Consider the following 14,684-nt stretch of genomic DNA (forward strand, 5'->3'; position numbering starts at 1 on the left):
GCGCCGTCGTCGCACCCTTCCAAACCGGGGGAAGGGGCGGGCAGGGGCAGCGGGAACCACAGACGCCAGCCAAGACCTCGGCTCCAGAACGCATGGGCTGCTTTACCCGGGGGAAGGGCATTGCTTCGCCAGCCACCAGGAAAACAGTCCCTGTGCACCCGGGATTCCCAATGCCCCCCACTTCGTGTCGACGACTCCAGTCCCGAGGACACGCCGGAGACCCAGGCCTCCGGGCCCGCCCGGGGCCACGGCTCCCGCCAAACGGGCGGGCACGCTCTGCAAATCTCGGGGCCCGCCGCAAGGCACCCAGAGCACAGGGAGGTGCCAAGAAAGGCAGGAGCCTACGAAACCCACCTCCAAAGCAAGCAATTCATCCAAGAAAAAGCCCGTCTCCGCGCTCCGTTGCTCCTCTCGCACGGACCGCCTGGCCCGCGTGCTCTGGCGCAGCCCAAGCCCCCTCCACCCTGCCCCGGCCTGCTCAAGAGGGCGCTGCCTAACGGAGCCGGGCGCTTCCTCTCTAAGGCTCTATCGCTCTCGCTCTCTAGCTCCCTCCGCCTCTCTCTTCTAGGTTTCCCCCTGGACCTCGCGCTACTTCTGTCGTTTTCCCTCTGTCTCTCTGTCTCTCTCTCTCTCTCTTTCTCTGTCCCTCTCTCTTTCTCAGCCTCTCTGTCTGTCTCCTTCCCTCTCGCCCTCGCCTGTCTCTCTCGATCGCTGTCTCTCTCCCTCCCTCAGTTTCTATCTCTCCATCCATCTCGTCCTTGCTCTCCTCCAAGCCGCGTGTGTGTGTGCGTGCGCGCGCGTGCGTGTGCGTGCGTGTGTGTCTGTGTCTGTGTGTGTGTCTGTGTGTGTGTGTCCGCGCGAGCGCGTGCGAGCGCGCCCGCGTGTTGTCTCTGTGTGGGGGAGTGGATTTGCTCCTGGTGGTGGTGGGGTGTGTCTGGGTTTCTCTCAGGCCCTCTCACCCGAGATCAGGCCGCCGCCTCTAGTGCCAGCGCGGGGCAAAACAGGGCCACCCCCCGACCGGCTACACCCCACGCCCTCTTGCCCCCCGGCCGGGTCTTGGTCGGGACAAGCGACCGTGGTGGGGGCGTTGTGAGAGAAAGGCCCCGCGCCGCTGCGCCGGCTGTTCGCCTTGGGCCAGCCCTGACGGCTCTGGGTGGGTGGGGCAAGAGGGGGCCTCGCAGGAGCCCCTGTGCGGCGAGGGATCCAGAACGCTGCCTCCGCGACAGGGCGGAGGACCGGAGGGCGTCCCAGGATCGTGGGCCCTGGGCCCTGACGCCTCGGAGCACTCCCTGCTCCGAGCGGGCCCGATGTGGTGGAAGCTCGGGAGCGCGGGAGCCGGGGGGAAGGCCGCGGGCCAGCGGCTCGGGGGTCCCCGATCCGAGCCCCGCGGCCCCGGGCTGGCGGTGACGGCCGCAATCCGGCGGGCACGGCCGGGCCGGGCCGGGCTCTTGGGGCAGCCAGGCGCCTCCTTCGGCGTCTACGGCCATACCACCCTGAACGCGCCCGATCTCGTCTGATCTCGGAAGCTAAGCAGGGTCGGGCCTGGTTAGTACTTGGATGGGAGACCGCCTGGGAATACCGGGTGCTGTAGGCTTTTTCTTTGGCTTTTTGCTTTTTCTTTCCTTTTCTTCCAGACGGAGTCTCGCTCTGTCGCCCAGGCTGGAGTGCAGTGGCGCCATCTCGGCTCACTGCAAGCTCCGCCTCCCGGGCTCACGCCATTCCCCGGCCTCAGCCTCCCGAGTAGCTGGGCCTACAGGCGCCCGCCACCACGCCCGGCTAATTTTTTCTATTTTTCCTAGAGACGGGGTTTCACCCTGTCAGCCGGGATGGTCTCGAGCTCCTGACCTCGTGATCCACCCGCCTCGGCCTCCCAGAGTGCTGGGATTACAGGCGGGAGCCACCGCGCCCGCCCGGCCTGCTGTAGGCTCTTTTGGCTTCCCCGCTGCCTCCCTTCCCCCTACAGTCGCCATGCTTGCCAACCTCCCCTGACTCTGCTCCCCCTTTACCGCCCACCTACACCCCCGCCGCAGCCGCAGCCGGGGTCCTCCTCCTGGGGCTCCGCCCCTACTGCACGCCGGGCAGCAGCATCCCACCGCTTCCGCCTCGCCGCCGCCCCGCCAGGAGCCCGGCTCCAGCCTGGGAGGGCAGCGGGCCGGACCCCAAAGGCGCAGCCGCGGGTTCCCTGCCGTTCGCGGTACCTTCCCGCTCCCGGAACGCCCAGGCGATTCCATTCACCCGTCGGGCGCCGTCGTTGCACCCTTCCAAACCGGGGGAAGGGGCGGGCAGGGGCAGCGGGAACCACAGACGCCAGCCAAGACCTCGGCTCCAGAACGCATGGGCTGCTTTACCCGGGGGAAGGGCATTGCTTCGCCAGCCACCAGGAAAACAGTCCCTGTGCACCCGGGATTCCCAATGCCCCCCACTTCGTGTCGACGACTCCAGTCCCGAGGACACGCCGGAGACCCAGGCCTCCGGGCCCGCCCGGGGCCACGGCTCCCGCCAAACGGGCGGGCACGCTCTGCAAATCTCGGGGCCCGCCGCAAGGCACCCAGAGCACAGGGAGGTGCCAAGAAAGGCAGGAGCCTACGAAACCCACCTCCAAAGCAAGCAATTCATCCAAGAAAAAGCCCGTCTCCGCGCTCCGTTGCTCCTCTCGCACGGACCGCCTGGCCCGCGTGTTCTGGCGCAGCCCAAGCCCCCTCCACCCTGCCCCGGCCTGCTCAAGAGGGCGCTGCCTAACGGAGCCGGGCGCTTCCTCTCTAAGGCTCTATCGCTCTCGCTCTCTAGCTCCCTCCGCCTCTCTCTTCTAGGTTTCCCCCTGGACCTCGCGCTACTTCTGTCGTTTTCCCTCTGTCTCTCTGTCTCTCTCTCTCTCTCTTTCTCTGTCCCTCTCTCTTTCTCAGCCTCTCTGTCTGTCTCCTTCCCTCTCGCCCTCGCCTGTCTCTCTCGATCGCTGTCTCTCTCCCTCCCTCAGTTTCTATCTCTCCATCCATCTCGTCCTTGCTCTCCTCCAAGCCGCGTGTGTGTGTGCGTGCGCGCGCGTGCGTGTGCGTGCGTGTGTGTCTGTGTCTGTGTGTGTGTCTGTGTGTGTGTGTCCGCGCGAGCGCGTGCGAGCGCGCCCGCGTGTTGTCTCTGTGTGGGGGAGTGGATTTGCTCCTGGTGGTGGTGGGGTGTGTCTGGGTTTCTCTCAGGCCCTCTCACCCGAGATCAGGCCGCCGCCTCTAGTGCCAGCGCGGGGCAAAACAGGGCCACCCCCCGACCGGCTACACCCCACGCCCTCTTGCCCCCCGGCCGGGTCTTGGTCGGGACAAGCGACCGTGGTGGGGGCGTTGTGAGAGAAAGGCCCCGCGCGGCTGGGCCGGCTGTTCGCCTTGGGCCAGCCCTGACGGCTCTGGGTGGGTGGGGCAAGAGGGGGCCTCGCAGGAGCCCCTGTGCGGCGAGGGATCCAGAACGCTGCCTCCGCGACAGGGCGGAGGACCGGAGGGCGTCCCAGGATCGTGGGCCCTGGGCCCTGACGCCTCGGAGCACTCCCTGCTCCGAGCGGGCCCGATGTGGTGGAAGCTCGGGAGCGCGGGAGCCGGGGGGAAGGCCGCGGGCCAGCGGCTCGGGGGTCCCCGATCCGAGCCCCGCGGCCCCGGGCTGGCGGTGACGGCCGCAATCCGGCGGGCACGGCCGGGCCGGGCCGGGCTCTTGGGGCAGCCAGGCGCCTCCTTCGGCGTCTACGGCCATACCACCCTGAACGCGCCCGATCTCGTCTGATCTCGGAAGCTAAGCAGGGTCGGGCCTGGTTAGTACTTGGATGGGAGACCGCCTGGGAATACTGGGTGCTGTAGGCTTTTTCTTTGGCTTTTTGCTTTTTCTTTCCTTTTCTTCCAGACGGAGTCTCGCTCTGTCGCCCAGGCTGGAGTGCAGTGGCGCCATCTCGGCTCACTGCAAGCTCCGCCTCCCGGGCTCACGCCATTCCCCGGCCTCAGCCTCCCGAGTAGCTGGGCCTACAGGCGCCCGCCACCACGCCCGGCTAATTTTTTCTATTTTTCCTAGAGACGGGGTTTCACCCTGTCAGCCGGGATGGTCTCGAGCTCCTGACCTCGTGATCCACCCGCCTCGGCCTCCCAGAGTGCTGGGATTACAGGCGGGAGCCACCGCGCCCGCCCGGCCTGCTGTAGGCTCTTTTGGCTTCCCCGCTGCCTCCCTTCCCCCTACAGTCGCCATGCTTGCCAACCTCCCCTGACTCTGCTCCCCCTTTACCGCCCACCTACACCCCCGCCGCAGCCGCAGCCGGGGTCCTCCTCCTGGGGCTCCGCCCCTACTGCACGCCGGGCAGCAGCATCCCACCGCTTCCGCCTCGCCGCCGCCCCGCCAGGAGCCCGGCTCCAGCCTGGGAGGGCAGCGGGCCGGACCCCAAAGGCGCAGCCGCGGGTTCCCTGCCGTTCGCGGTACCTTCCCGCTCCCGGAACGCCCAGGCGATTCCATTCACCCGTCGGGCGCCGTCGTCGCACCCTTCCAAACCGGGGGAAGGGGCGGGCAGGGGCAGCGGGAACCACAGACGCCAGCCAAGACCTCGGCTCCAGAACGCATGGGCTGCTTTACCCGGGGGAAGGGCATTGCTTCGCCAGCCACCAGGAAAACAGTCCCTGTGCACCCGGGATTCCCAATGCCCCCCACTTCGTGTCGACGACTCCAGTCCCGAGGACACGCCGGAGACCCAGGCCTCCGGGCCCGCCCGGGGCCACGGCTCCCGCCAAACCGGCGGGCACGCTCTGCAAATCTCGGGGCCCGCCGCAAGGCACCCAGAGCACAGGGAGGTGCCAAGAAAGGCAGGAGCCTACGAAACCCACCTCCAAAGCAAGCAATTCATCCAAGAAAAAGCCCGTCTCCGCGCTCCGTTGCTCCTCTCGCACGGACCGCCTGGCCCGCGTGTTCTGGCGCAGCCCAAGCCCCCTCCACCCTGCCCCGGCCTGCTCAAGAGGGCGCTGCCTAACGGAGCCGGGCGCTTCCTCTCTAAGGCTCTATCGCTCTCGCTCTCTAGCTCCCTCCGCCTCTCTCTTCTAGGTTTCCCCCTGGACCTCGCGCTACTTCTGTCGTTTTCCCTCTGTCTCTCTGTCTCTCTCTCTCTCTCTTTCTCTGTCCCTCTCTCTTTCTCAGCCTCTCTGTCTGTCTCCTTCCCTCTCGCCCTCGCCTGTCTCTCTCGATCGCTGTCTCTCTCCCTCCCTCAGTTTCTATCTCTCCATCCATCTCGTCCTTGCTCTCCTCCAAGCCGCGTGTGTGTGTGCGTGCGCGCGCGTGCGTGTGCGTGCGTGTGTGTCTGTGTGTGTGTCTGTGTGTGTGTGTCCGCGCGAGCGCGTGCGAGCGCGCCCGCGTGTTGTCTCTGTGTGGGGGAGTGGATTTGCTCCTGGTGGTGGTGGGGTGTGTCTGGGTTTCTCTCAGGCCCTCTCACCCGAGATCAGGCCGCCGCCTCTAGTGCCAGCGCGGGGCAAAACAGGGCCACCCCCCGACCGGCTACACCCCACGCCCTCTTGCCCCCCGGCCGGGTCTTGGTCGGGACAAGCGACCGTGGTGGGGGCGTTGTGAGAGAAAGGCCCCGCGCGGCTGGGCCGGCTGTTCGCCTTGGGCCAGCCCTGACGGCTCTGGGTGGGTGGGGCAAGAGGGGGCCTCGCAGGAGCCCCTGTGCGGCGAGGGATCCAGAACGCTGCCTCCGCGACAGGGCGGAGGACCGGAGGGCGTCCCAGGATCGTGGGCCCTGGGCCCTGACGCCTCGGAGCACTCCCTGCTCCGAGCGGGCCCGATGTGGTGGAAGCTCGGGAGCGCGGGAGCCGGGGGGAAGGCCGCGGGCCAGCGGCTCGGGGGTCCCCGATCCGAGCCCCGCGGCCCCGGGCTGGCGGTGACGGCCGCAATCCGGCGGGCACGGCCGGGCCGGGCCGGGCTCTTGGGGCAGCCAGGCGCCTCCTTCGGCGTCTACGGCCATACCACCCTGAACGCGCCCGATCTCGTCTGATCTCGGAAGCTAAGCAGGGTCGGGCCTGGTTAGTACTTGGATGGGAGACCGCCTGGGAATACCGGGTGCTGTAGGCTTTTTCTTTGGCTTTTTGCTTTTTCTTTCCTTTTCTTCCAGACGGAGTCTCGCTCTGTCGCCCAGGCTGGAGTGCAGTGGCGCCATCTCGGCTCACTGCAAGCTCCGCCTCCCGGGCTCACGCCATTCCCCGGCCTCAGCCTCCCGAGTAGCTGGGCCTACAGGCGCCCGCCACCACGCCCGGCTAATTTTTTCTATTTTTCCTAGAGACGGGGTTTCACCCTGTCAGCCGGGATGGTCTCGAGCTCCTGACCTCGTGATCCACCCGCCTCGGCCTCCCAGAGTGCTGGGATTACAGGCGGGAGCCACCGCGCCCGCCCGGCCTGCTGTAGGCTCTTTTGGCTTCCCCGCTGCCTCCCTTCCCCCTACAGTCGCCATGCTTGCCAACCTCCCCTGACTCTGCTCCCCCTTTACCGCCCACCTACACCCCCGCCGCAGCCGCAGCCGGGGTCCTCCTCCTGGGGCTCCGCCCCTACTGCACGCCGGGCAGCAGCATCCCACCGCTTCCGCCTCGCCGCCGCCCCGCCAGGAGCCCGGCTCCAGCCTGGGAGGGCAGCGGGCCGGACCCCAAAGGCGCAGCCGCGGGTTCCCTGCCGTTCGCGGTACCTTCCCGCTCCCGGAACGCCCAGGCGATTCCATTCACCCGTCGGGCGCCGTCGTCGCACCCTTCCAAACCGGGGGAAGGGGCGGGCAGGGGCAGCGGGAACCACAGACGCCAGCCAAGACCTCGGCTCCAGAACGCATGGGCTGCTTTACCCGGGGGAAGGGCATTGCTTCGCCAGCCACCAGGAAAACAGTCCCTGTGCACCCGGGATTCCCAATGCCCCCCACTTCGTGTCGACGACTCCAGTCCCGAGGACACGCCGGAGACCCAGGCCTCCGGGCCCGCCCGGGGCCACGGCTCCCGCCAAACGGGCGGGCACGCTCTGCAAATCTCGGGGCCCGCCGCAAGGCACCCAGAGCACAGGGAGGTGCCAAGAAAGGCAGGAGCCTACGAAACCCACCTCCAAAGCAAGCAATTCATCCAAGAAAAAGCCCGTCTCCGCGCTCCGTTGCTCCTCTCGCACGGACCGCCTGGCCCGCGTGCTCTGGCGCAGCCCAAGCCCCCTCCACCCTGCCCCGGCCTGCTCAAGAGGGCGCTGCCTAACGGAGCCGGGCGCTTCCTCTCTAAGGCTCTATCGCTCTCGCTCTCTAGCTCCCTCCGCCTCTCTCTTCTAGGTTTCCCCCTGGACCTCGCGCTACTTCTGTCGTTTTCCCTCTGTCTCTCTGTCTCTCTCTCTCTCTCTTTCTCTGTCCCTCTCTCTTTCTCAGCCTCTCTGTCTGTCTCCTTCCCTCTCGCCCTCGCCTGTCTCTCTCGATCGCTGTCTCTCTCCCTCCCTCAGTTTCTATCTCTCCATCCATCTCGTCCTTGCTCTCCTCCAAGCCGCGTGTGTGTGTGCGTGCGCGCGCGTGCGTGTGCGTGCGTGTGTGTCTGTGTCTGTGTGTGTGTCTGTGTGTGTGTGTCCGCGCGAGCGCGTGCGAGCGCGCCCGCGTGTTGTCTCTGTGTGGGGGAGTGGATTTGCTCCTGGTGGTGGTGGGGTGTGTCTGGGTTTCTCTCAGGCCCTCTCACCCGAGATCAGGCCGCCGCCTCTAGTGCCAGCGCGGGGCAAAACAGGGCCACCCCCCGACCGGCTACACCCCACGCCCTCTTGCCCCCCGGCCGGGTCTTGGTCGGGACAAGCGACCGTGGTGGGGGCGTTGTGAGAGAAAGGCCCCGCGCCGCTGCGCCGGCTGTTCGCCTTGGGCCAGCCCTGACGGCTCTGGGTGGGTGGGGCAAGAGGGGGCCTCGCAGGAGCCCCTGTGCGGCGAGGGATCCAGAACGCTGCCTCCGCGACAGGGCGGAGGACCGGAGGGCGTCCCAGGATCGTGGGCCCTGGGCCCTGACGCCTCGGAGCACTCCCTGCTCCGAGCGGGCCCGATGTGGTGGAAGCTCGGGAGCGCGGGAGCCGGGGGGAAGGCCGCGGGCCAGCGGCTCGGGGGTCCCCGATCCGAGCCCCGCGGCCCCGGGCTGGCGGTGACGGCCGCAATCCGGCGGGCACGGCCGGGCCGGGCCGGGCTCTTGGGGCAGCCAGGCGCCTCCTTCGGCGTCTACGGCCATACCACCCTGAACGCGCCCGATCTCGTCTGATCTCGGAAGCTAAGCAGGGTCGGGCCTGGTTAGTACTTGGATGGGAGACCGCCTGGGAATACCGGGTGCTGTAGGCTTTTTCTTTGGCTTTTTGCTTTTTCTTTCCTTTTCTTCCAGACGGAGTCTCGCTCTGTCGCCCAGGCTGGAGTGCAGTGGCGCCATCTCGGCTCACTGCAAGCTCCGCCTCCCGGGCTCACGCCATTCCCCGGCCTCAGCCTCCCGAGTAGCTGGGCCTACAGGCGCCCGCCACCACGCCCGGCTAATTTTTTCTATTTTTCCTAGAGACGGGGTTTCACCCTGTCAGCCGGGATGGTCTCGAGCTCCTGACCTCGTGATCCACCCGCCTCGGCCTCCCAGAGTGCTGGGATTACAGGCGGGAGCCACCGCGCCCGCCCGGCCTGCTGTAGGCTCTTTTGGCTTCCCCGCTGCCTCCCTTCCCCCTACAGTCGCCATGCTTGCCAACCTCCCCTGACTCTGCTCCCCCTTTACCGCCCACCTACACCCCCGCCGCAGCCGCAGCCGGGGTCCTCCTCCTGGGGCTCCGCCCCTACTGCACGCCGGGCAGCAGCATCCCACCGCTTCCGCCTCGCCGCCGCCCCGCCAGGAGCCCGGCTCCAGCCTGGGAGGGCAGCGGGCCGGACCCCAAAGGCGCAGCCGCGGGTTCCCTGCCGTTCGCGGTACCTTCCCGCTCCCGGAACGCCCAGGCGATTCCATTCACCCGTCGGGCGCCGTCGTCGCACCCTTCCAAACCGGGGGATGGGGCGGGCAGGGGCAGCGGGAACCACAGACGCCAGCCAAGACCTCGGCTCCAGAACGCATGGGCTGCTTTACCCGGGGGAAGGGCATTGCTTCGCCAGCCACCAGGAAAACAGTCCCTGTGCACCCGGGATTCCCAATGCCCCCCACTTCGTGTCGACGACTCCAGTCCCGAGGACACGCCGGAGACCCAGGCCTCCGGGCCCGCCCGGGGCCACGGCTCCCGCCAAACGGGCGGGCACGCTCTGCAAATCTCGGGGCCCGCCGCAAGGCACCCAGAGCACAGGGAGGTGCCAAGAAAGGCAGGAGCCTACGAAACCCACCTCCAAAGCAAGCAATTCATCCAAGAAAAAGCCCGTCTCCGCGCTCCGTTGCTCCTCTCGCACGGACCGCCTGGCCCGCGTGCTCTGGCGCAGCCCAAGCCCCCTCCACCCTGCCCCGGCCTGCTCAAGAGGGCGCTGCCTAACGGAGCCGGGCGCTTCCTCTCTAAGGCTCTATCGCTCTCGCTCTCTAGCTCCCTCCGCCTCTCTCTTCTAGGTTTCCCCCTGGACCTCGCGCTACTTCTGTCGTTTTCCCTCTGTCTCTCTGTCTCTCTCTCTCTCTCTTTCTCTGTCCCTCTCTCTTTCTCAGCCTCTCTGTCTGTCTCCTTCCCTCTCGCCCTCGCCTGTCTCTCTCGATCGCTGTCTCTCTCCCTCCCTCAGTTTCTATCTCTCCATCCATCTCGTCCTTGCTCTCCTCCAAGCCGCGTGTGTGTGTGCGTGCGCGCGCGTGCGTGTGCGTGCGTGTGTGTCTGTGTCTGTGTGTGTGTCTGTGTGTGTGTGTCCGCGCGAGCGCGTGCGAGCGCGCCCGCGTGTTGTCTCTGTGTGGGGGAGTGGATTTGCTCCTGGTGGTGGTGGGGTGTGTCTGGGTTTCTCTCAGGCCCTCTCACCCGAGATCAGGCCGCCGCCTCTAGTGCCAGCGCGGGGCAAAACAGGGCCACCCCCCGACCGGCTACACCCCACGCCCTCTTGCCCCCCGGCCGGGTCTTGGTCGGGACAAGCGACCGTGGTGGGGGCGTTGTGAGAGAAAGGCCCCGCGCGGCTGGGCCGGCTGTTCGCCTTGGGCCAGCCCTGACGGCTCTGGGTGGGTGGGGCAAGAGGGGGCCTCGCAGGAGCCCCTGTGCGGCGAGGGATCCAGAACGCTGCCTCCGCGACAGGGCGGAGGACCGGAGGGCGTCCCAGGATCGTGGGCCCTGGGCCCTGACGCCTCGGAGCACTCCCTGCTCCGAGCGGGCCCGATGTGGTGGAAGCTCGGGAGCGCGGGAGCCGGGGGGAAGGCCGCGGGCCAGCGGCTCGGGGGTCCCCGATCCGAGCCCCGCGGCCCCGGGCTGGCGGTGACGGCCGCAATCCGGCGGGCACGGCCGGGCCGGGCCGGGCTCTTGGGGCAGCCAGGCGCCTCCTTCGGCGTCTACGGCCATACCACCCTGAACGCGCCCGATCTCGTCTGATCTCGGAAGCTAAGCAGGGTCGGGCCTGGTTAGTACTTGGATGGGAGACCGCCTGGGAATACCGGGTGCTGTAGGCTTTTTCTTTGGCTTTTTGCTTTTTCTTTCCTTTTCTTCCAGACGGAGTCTCGCTCTGTCGCCCAGGCTGGAGTGCAGTGGCGCCATCTCGGCTCACTGCAAGCTCCGCCTCCCGGGCTCACGCCATTCCCCGGCCTCAGCCTCCCGAGTAGCTGGGCCTACAGGCGCCCGCCACCACGCCCGGCTAATTTTTTCTATTTTTCCTAGAGACGGGGTTTCACCCTGTCAGCCGGGATGGTCTCGAGCTCCTGACCTCGTGATCCACCCGCCTCGGCCTCCCAGAGTGCTGGGATTACAGGCAGGAGCCACCGCGCCCGCCCGGCCTGCTGTAGGCTCTTTTGGCTTCCCCGCTGCCTCCCTTCCCCCTACAGTCGCCATGCTTGCCAACCTCCCCTGACTCTGCTCCCCCTTTACCGCCCACCTACACCCCCGCCGCAGCCGCAGCCGGGGTCCTCCTCCTGGGGCTCCGCCCCTACTGCACGCCGGGCAGCAGCATCCCACCGCTTCCGCCTCGCCGCCGCCCCGCCAGGAGCCCGGCTCCAGCCTGGGAGGGCAGCGGGCCGGACCCCAAAGGCGCAGCCGCGGGTTCCCTGCCGTTCGCGGTACCTTCCCGCTCCCGGAACGCCCAGGCGATTCCATTCACCCGTCGGGCGCCGTCGTCGCACCCTTCCAAACCGGGGGAAGGGGCGGGCAGGGGCAGCGGGAACCACAGACGCCAGCCAAGACCTCGGCTCCAGAACGCATGGGCTGCTTTACCCGGGGGAAGGGCATTGCTTCGCCAGCCACCAGGAAAACAGTCCCTGTGCACCCGGGATTCCCAATGCCCCCCACTTCGTGTCGACGACTCCAGTCCCGAGGACACGCCGGAGACCCAGGCCTCCGGGCCCGCCCGGGGCCACGGCTCCCGCCAAACGGGCGGGCACGCTCTGCAAATCTCGGGGCCCGCCGCAAGGCACCCAGAGCACAGGGAGGTGCCAAGAAAGGCAGGAGCCTACGAAACCCACCTCCAAAGCAAGCAATTCATCCAAGAAAAAGCCCGTCTCCGCGCTCCGTTGCTCCTCTCGCACGGACCGCCTGGCCCGCGTGCTCTGGCGCAGCCCAAGCCCCCTCCACCCTGCCCCGGCCTGCTCAAGAGGGCGCTGCCTAACGGAGCCGGGCGCTTCCTCTCTAAGGCTCTATCGCTCTCGCTCTCTAGCTCCCTCCGCCTCTCTCTTCTAGGTTTCCCCCTGGACCTCGCGCTACTTCTGTCGTTTTCCCTCTGTCTCTCTGTCTCTCTCTCTCTCTCTTTCTCTGTCCCTCTCTCTTTCTCAGCCTCTCTGTCTGTCTCCTTCCCTCTCGCCCTCGCCTGTCTCTCTCGATCGCTGTCTCTCTCCCTCCCTCAGTTTCTATCTCTCCATCCATCTCGTCCTTGCTCTCCTCCAAGCCGCGTGTGTGTGTGCGTGCGCGCGCGTGCGTGTGCGTGCGTGTGTGTCTGTGTCTGTGTGTGTGTCTGTGTGTGTGTGTCCGCGCGAGCGCGTGCGAGCGCGCCCGCGTGTTGTCTCTGTGTGGGGGAGTGGATTTGCTCCTGGTGGTGGTGGGGTGTGTCTGGGTTTCTCTCAGGCCCTCTCACCCGAGATCAGGCCGCCGCCTCTAGTGCCAGCGCGGGGCAAAACAGGGCCACCCCCCGACCGGCTACACCCCACGCCCTCTTGCCCCCCGGCCGGGTCTTGGTCGGGACAAGCGACCGTGGTGGGGGCGTTGTGAGAGAAAGGCCCCGCGCGGCTGGGCCGGCTGTTCGCCTTGGGCCAGCCCTGACGGCTCTGGGTGGGTGGGGCAAGAGGGGGCCTCGCAGGAGCCCCTGTGCGGCGAGGGATCCAGAACGCTGCCTCCGCGACAGGGCGGAGGACCGGAGGGCGTCCCAGGATCGTGGGCCCTGGGCCCTGACGCCTCGGAGCACTCCCTGCTCCGAGCGGGCCCGATGTGGTGGAAGCTCGGGAGCGCGGGAGCCGGGGGGAAGGCCGCGGGCCAGCGGCTCGGGGGTCCCCGATCCGAGCCCCGCGGCCCCGGGCTGGCGGTGACGGCCGCAATCCGGCGGGCACGGCCGGGCCGGGCCGGGCTCTTGGGGCAGCCAGGCGCCTCCTTCGGCGTCTACGGCCATACCACCCTGAACGCGCCCGATCTCGTCTGATCTCGGAAGCTAAGCAGGGTCGGGCCTGGTTAGTACTTGGATGGGAGACCGCCTGGGAATACCGGGTGCTGTAGGCTTTTTCTTTGGCTTTTTGCTTTTTCTTTCCTTTTCTTCCAGACGGAGTCTCGCTCTGTCGCCCAGGCTGGAGTGCAGTGGCGCCATCTCGGCTCACTGCAAGCTCCGCCTCCCGGGCTCACGCCATTCCCCGGCCTCAGCCTCCCGAGTAGCTGGGCCTACAGGCGCCCGCCACCACGCCCGGCTAATTTTTTCTATTTTTCCTAGAGACGGGGTTTCACCCTGTCAGCCGGGATGGTCTCGAGCTCCTGACCTCGTGATCCACCCGCCTCGGCCTCCCAGAGTGCTGGGATTACAGGCGGGAGCCACCGCGCCCGCCCGGCCTGCTGTAGGCTCTTTTGGCTTCCCCGCTGCCTCCCTTCCCCCTACAGTCGCCATGCTTGCCAACCTCCCCTGACTCTGCTCCCCCTTTACCGCCCACCTACACCCCCGCCGCAGCCGCAGCCGGGGTCCTCCTCCTGGGGCTCCGCCCCTACTGCACGCCGGGCAGCAGCATCCCACCGCTTCCGCCTCGCCGCCGCCCCGCCAGGAGCCCGGCTCCAGCCTGGGAGGGCAGCGGGCCGGACCCCAAAGGCGCAGCCGCGGGTTCCCTGCCGTTCGCGGTACCTTCCCGCTCCCGGAACGCCCAGGCGATTCCATTCACCCGTCGGGCGCCGTCGTCGCACCCTTCCAAACCGGGGGAAGGGGCGGGCAGGGGCAGCGGGAACCACAGACGCCAGCCAAGACCTCGGCTCCAGAACGCATGGGCTGCTTTACCCGGGGGAAGGGCATTGCTTCGCCAGCCACCAGGAAAACAGTCCCTGTGCACCCGGGATTCCCAATGCCCCCCACTTCGTGTCGACGACTCCAGTCCCGAGGACACGCCGGAGACCCAGGCCTCCGGGCCCGCCCGGGGCCACGGCTCCCGCCAAACGGGCGGGCACGCTCTGCAAATCTCGGGGCCCGCCGCAAGGCACCCAGAGCACAGGGAGGTGCCAAGAAAGGCAGGAGCCTACGAAACCCACCTCCAAAGCAAGCAATTCATCCAAGAAAAAGCCCGTCTCCGCGCTCCGTTGCTCCTCTCGCACGGACCGCCTGGCCCGCGTGCTCTGGCGCAGCCCAAGCCCCCTCCACCCTGCCCCGGCCTGCTCAAGAGGGCGCTGCCTAACGGAGCCGGGCGCTTCCTCTCTAAGGCTCTATCGCTCTCGCTCTCTAGCTCCCTCCGCCTCTCTCTTCTAGGTTTCCCCCTGGACCTCGCGCTACTTCTGTCGTTTTCCCTCTGTCTCTCTGTCTCTCTCTCTCTCTCTTTCTCTGTCCCTCTCTCTTTCTCAGCCTCTCTGTCTGTCTCCTTCCCTCTCGCCCTCGCCTGTCTCTCTCGATCGCTGTCTCTCTCCCTCCCTCAGTTTCTATCTCTCCATCCATCTCGTCCTTGCTCTCCTCCAAGCCGCGTGTGTGTGTGCGTGCGCGCGCGTGCGTGTGCGTGCGTGTGTGTCTGTGTCTGTGTGTGTGTCTGTGTGTGTGTGTCCGCGCGAGCGCGTGCGAGCGCGCCCGCGTGTTGTCTCTGTGTGGGGGAGTGGATTTGCTCCTGGTGGTGGTGGGGTGTGTCTGGGTTTCTCTCAGGCCCTCTCACCCGAGATCAGGCCGCCGCCTCTAGTGCCAGCGCGGGGCAAAACAGGGCCACCCCCCGACCGGCTACACCCCACGCCCTCTTGCCCCCCGGCCGGGTCTTGGTCGGGACAAGCGACCGTGGTGGGGGCGTTGTGAGAGAAAGGCCCCGCGCGGCTGGGCCGGCTGTTCGCCTTGGGCCAGCCCTGACGGCTCTGGGTGGGTGGGGCAAGAGGGGGCCTCGCAGGAGCCCCTGTGCGGCGAGGGATCCAGAACGCTGCCTCCGCGACAGGGCGGAGGACCG

The 14,684-nt window shown here is 67.7% G+C and overlaps 6 non-coding genes across 6 annotated transcripts; all 6 read left to right on the forward strand.

Annotated features, from left to right (window-relative positions):
* Positions 1-1,475: 1,475 nt before the first annotated feature.
* Positions 1,476-1,594, forward strand: LOC129395106 (5S ribosomal RNA). Its single transcript, XR_008622592.1, has one exon. It is a non-coding gene; the product is annotated as a 5S ribosomal RNA (ribosomal RNA).
* Positions 1,595-3,717: 2,123 nt separating this feature from the next.
* Positions 3,718-3,836, forward strand: LOC129395108 (5S ribosomal RNA). Its single transcript, XR_008622593.2, has one exon. It is a non-coding gene; the product is annotated as a 5S ribosomal RNA (ribosomal RNA).
* A 2,117-nt stretch (positions 3,837-5,953) lies between these two features.
* LOC129395120 (5S ribosomal RNA) lies at positions 5,954-6,072 on the forward strand. The gene has a single exon (XR_008622607.2). It is a non-coding gene; the product is annotated as a 5S ribosomal RNA (ribosomal RNA).
* A 2,123-nt stretch (positions 6,073-8,195) lies between these two features.
* On the forward strand, positions 8,196-8,314 carry LOC129395121 (5S ribosomal RNA). Its single transcript, XR_008622608.2, has one exon. It is a non-coding gene; the product is annotated as a 5S ribosomal RNA (ribosomal RNA).
* Positions 8,315-10,437: 2,123 nt separating this feature from the next.
* LOC129395122 (5S ribosomal RNA) lies at positions 10,438-10,556 on the forward strand. Its single transcript, XR_008622609.2, has one exon. It is a non-coding gene; the product is annotated as a 5S ribosomal RNA (ribosomal RNA).
* Positions 10,557-12,679: 2,123 nt separating this feature from the next.
* Positions 12,680-12,798, forward strand: LOC117978875 (5S ribosomal RNA). The gene has a single exon (XR_004669534.3). It is a non-coding gene; the product is annotated as a 5S ribosomal RNA (ribosomal RNA).
* Positions 12,799-14,684: the final 1,886 nt, after the last annotated feature.

Source organism: Pan paniscus, chromosome 1 (genome assembly GCF_029289425.2).
Source record: "Pan paniscus chromosome 1, NHGRI_mPanPan1-v2.0_pri, whole genome shotgun sequence".
Lineage (NCBI taxonomy): Eukaryota > Metazoa > Chordata > Mammalia > Primates > Hominidae > Pan > Pan paniscus.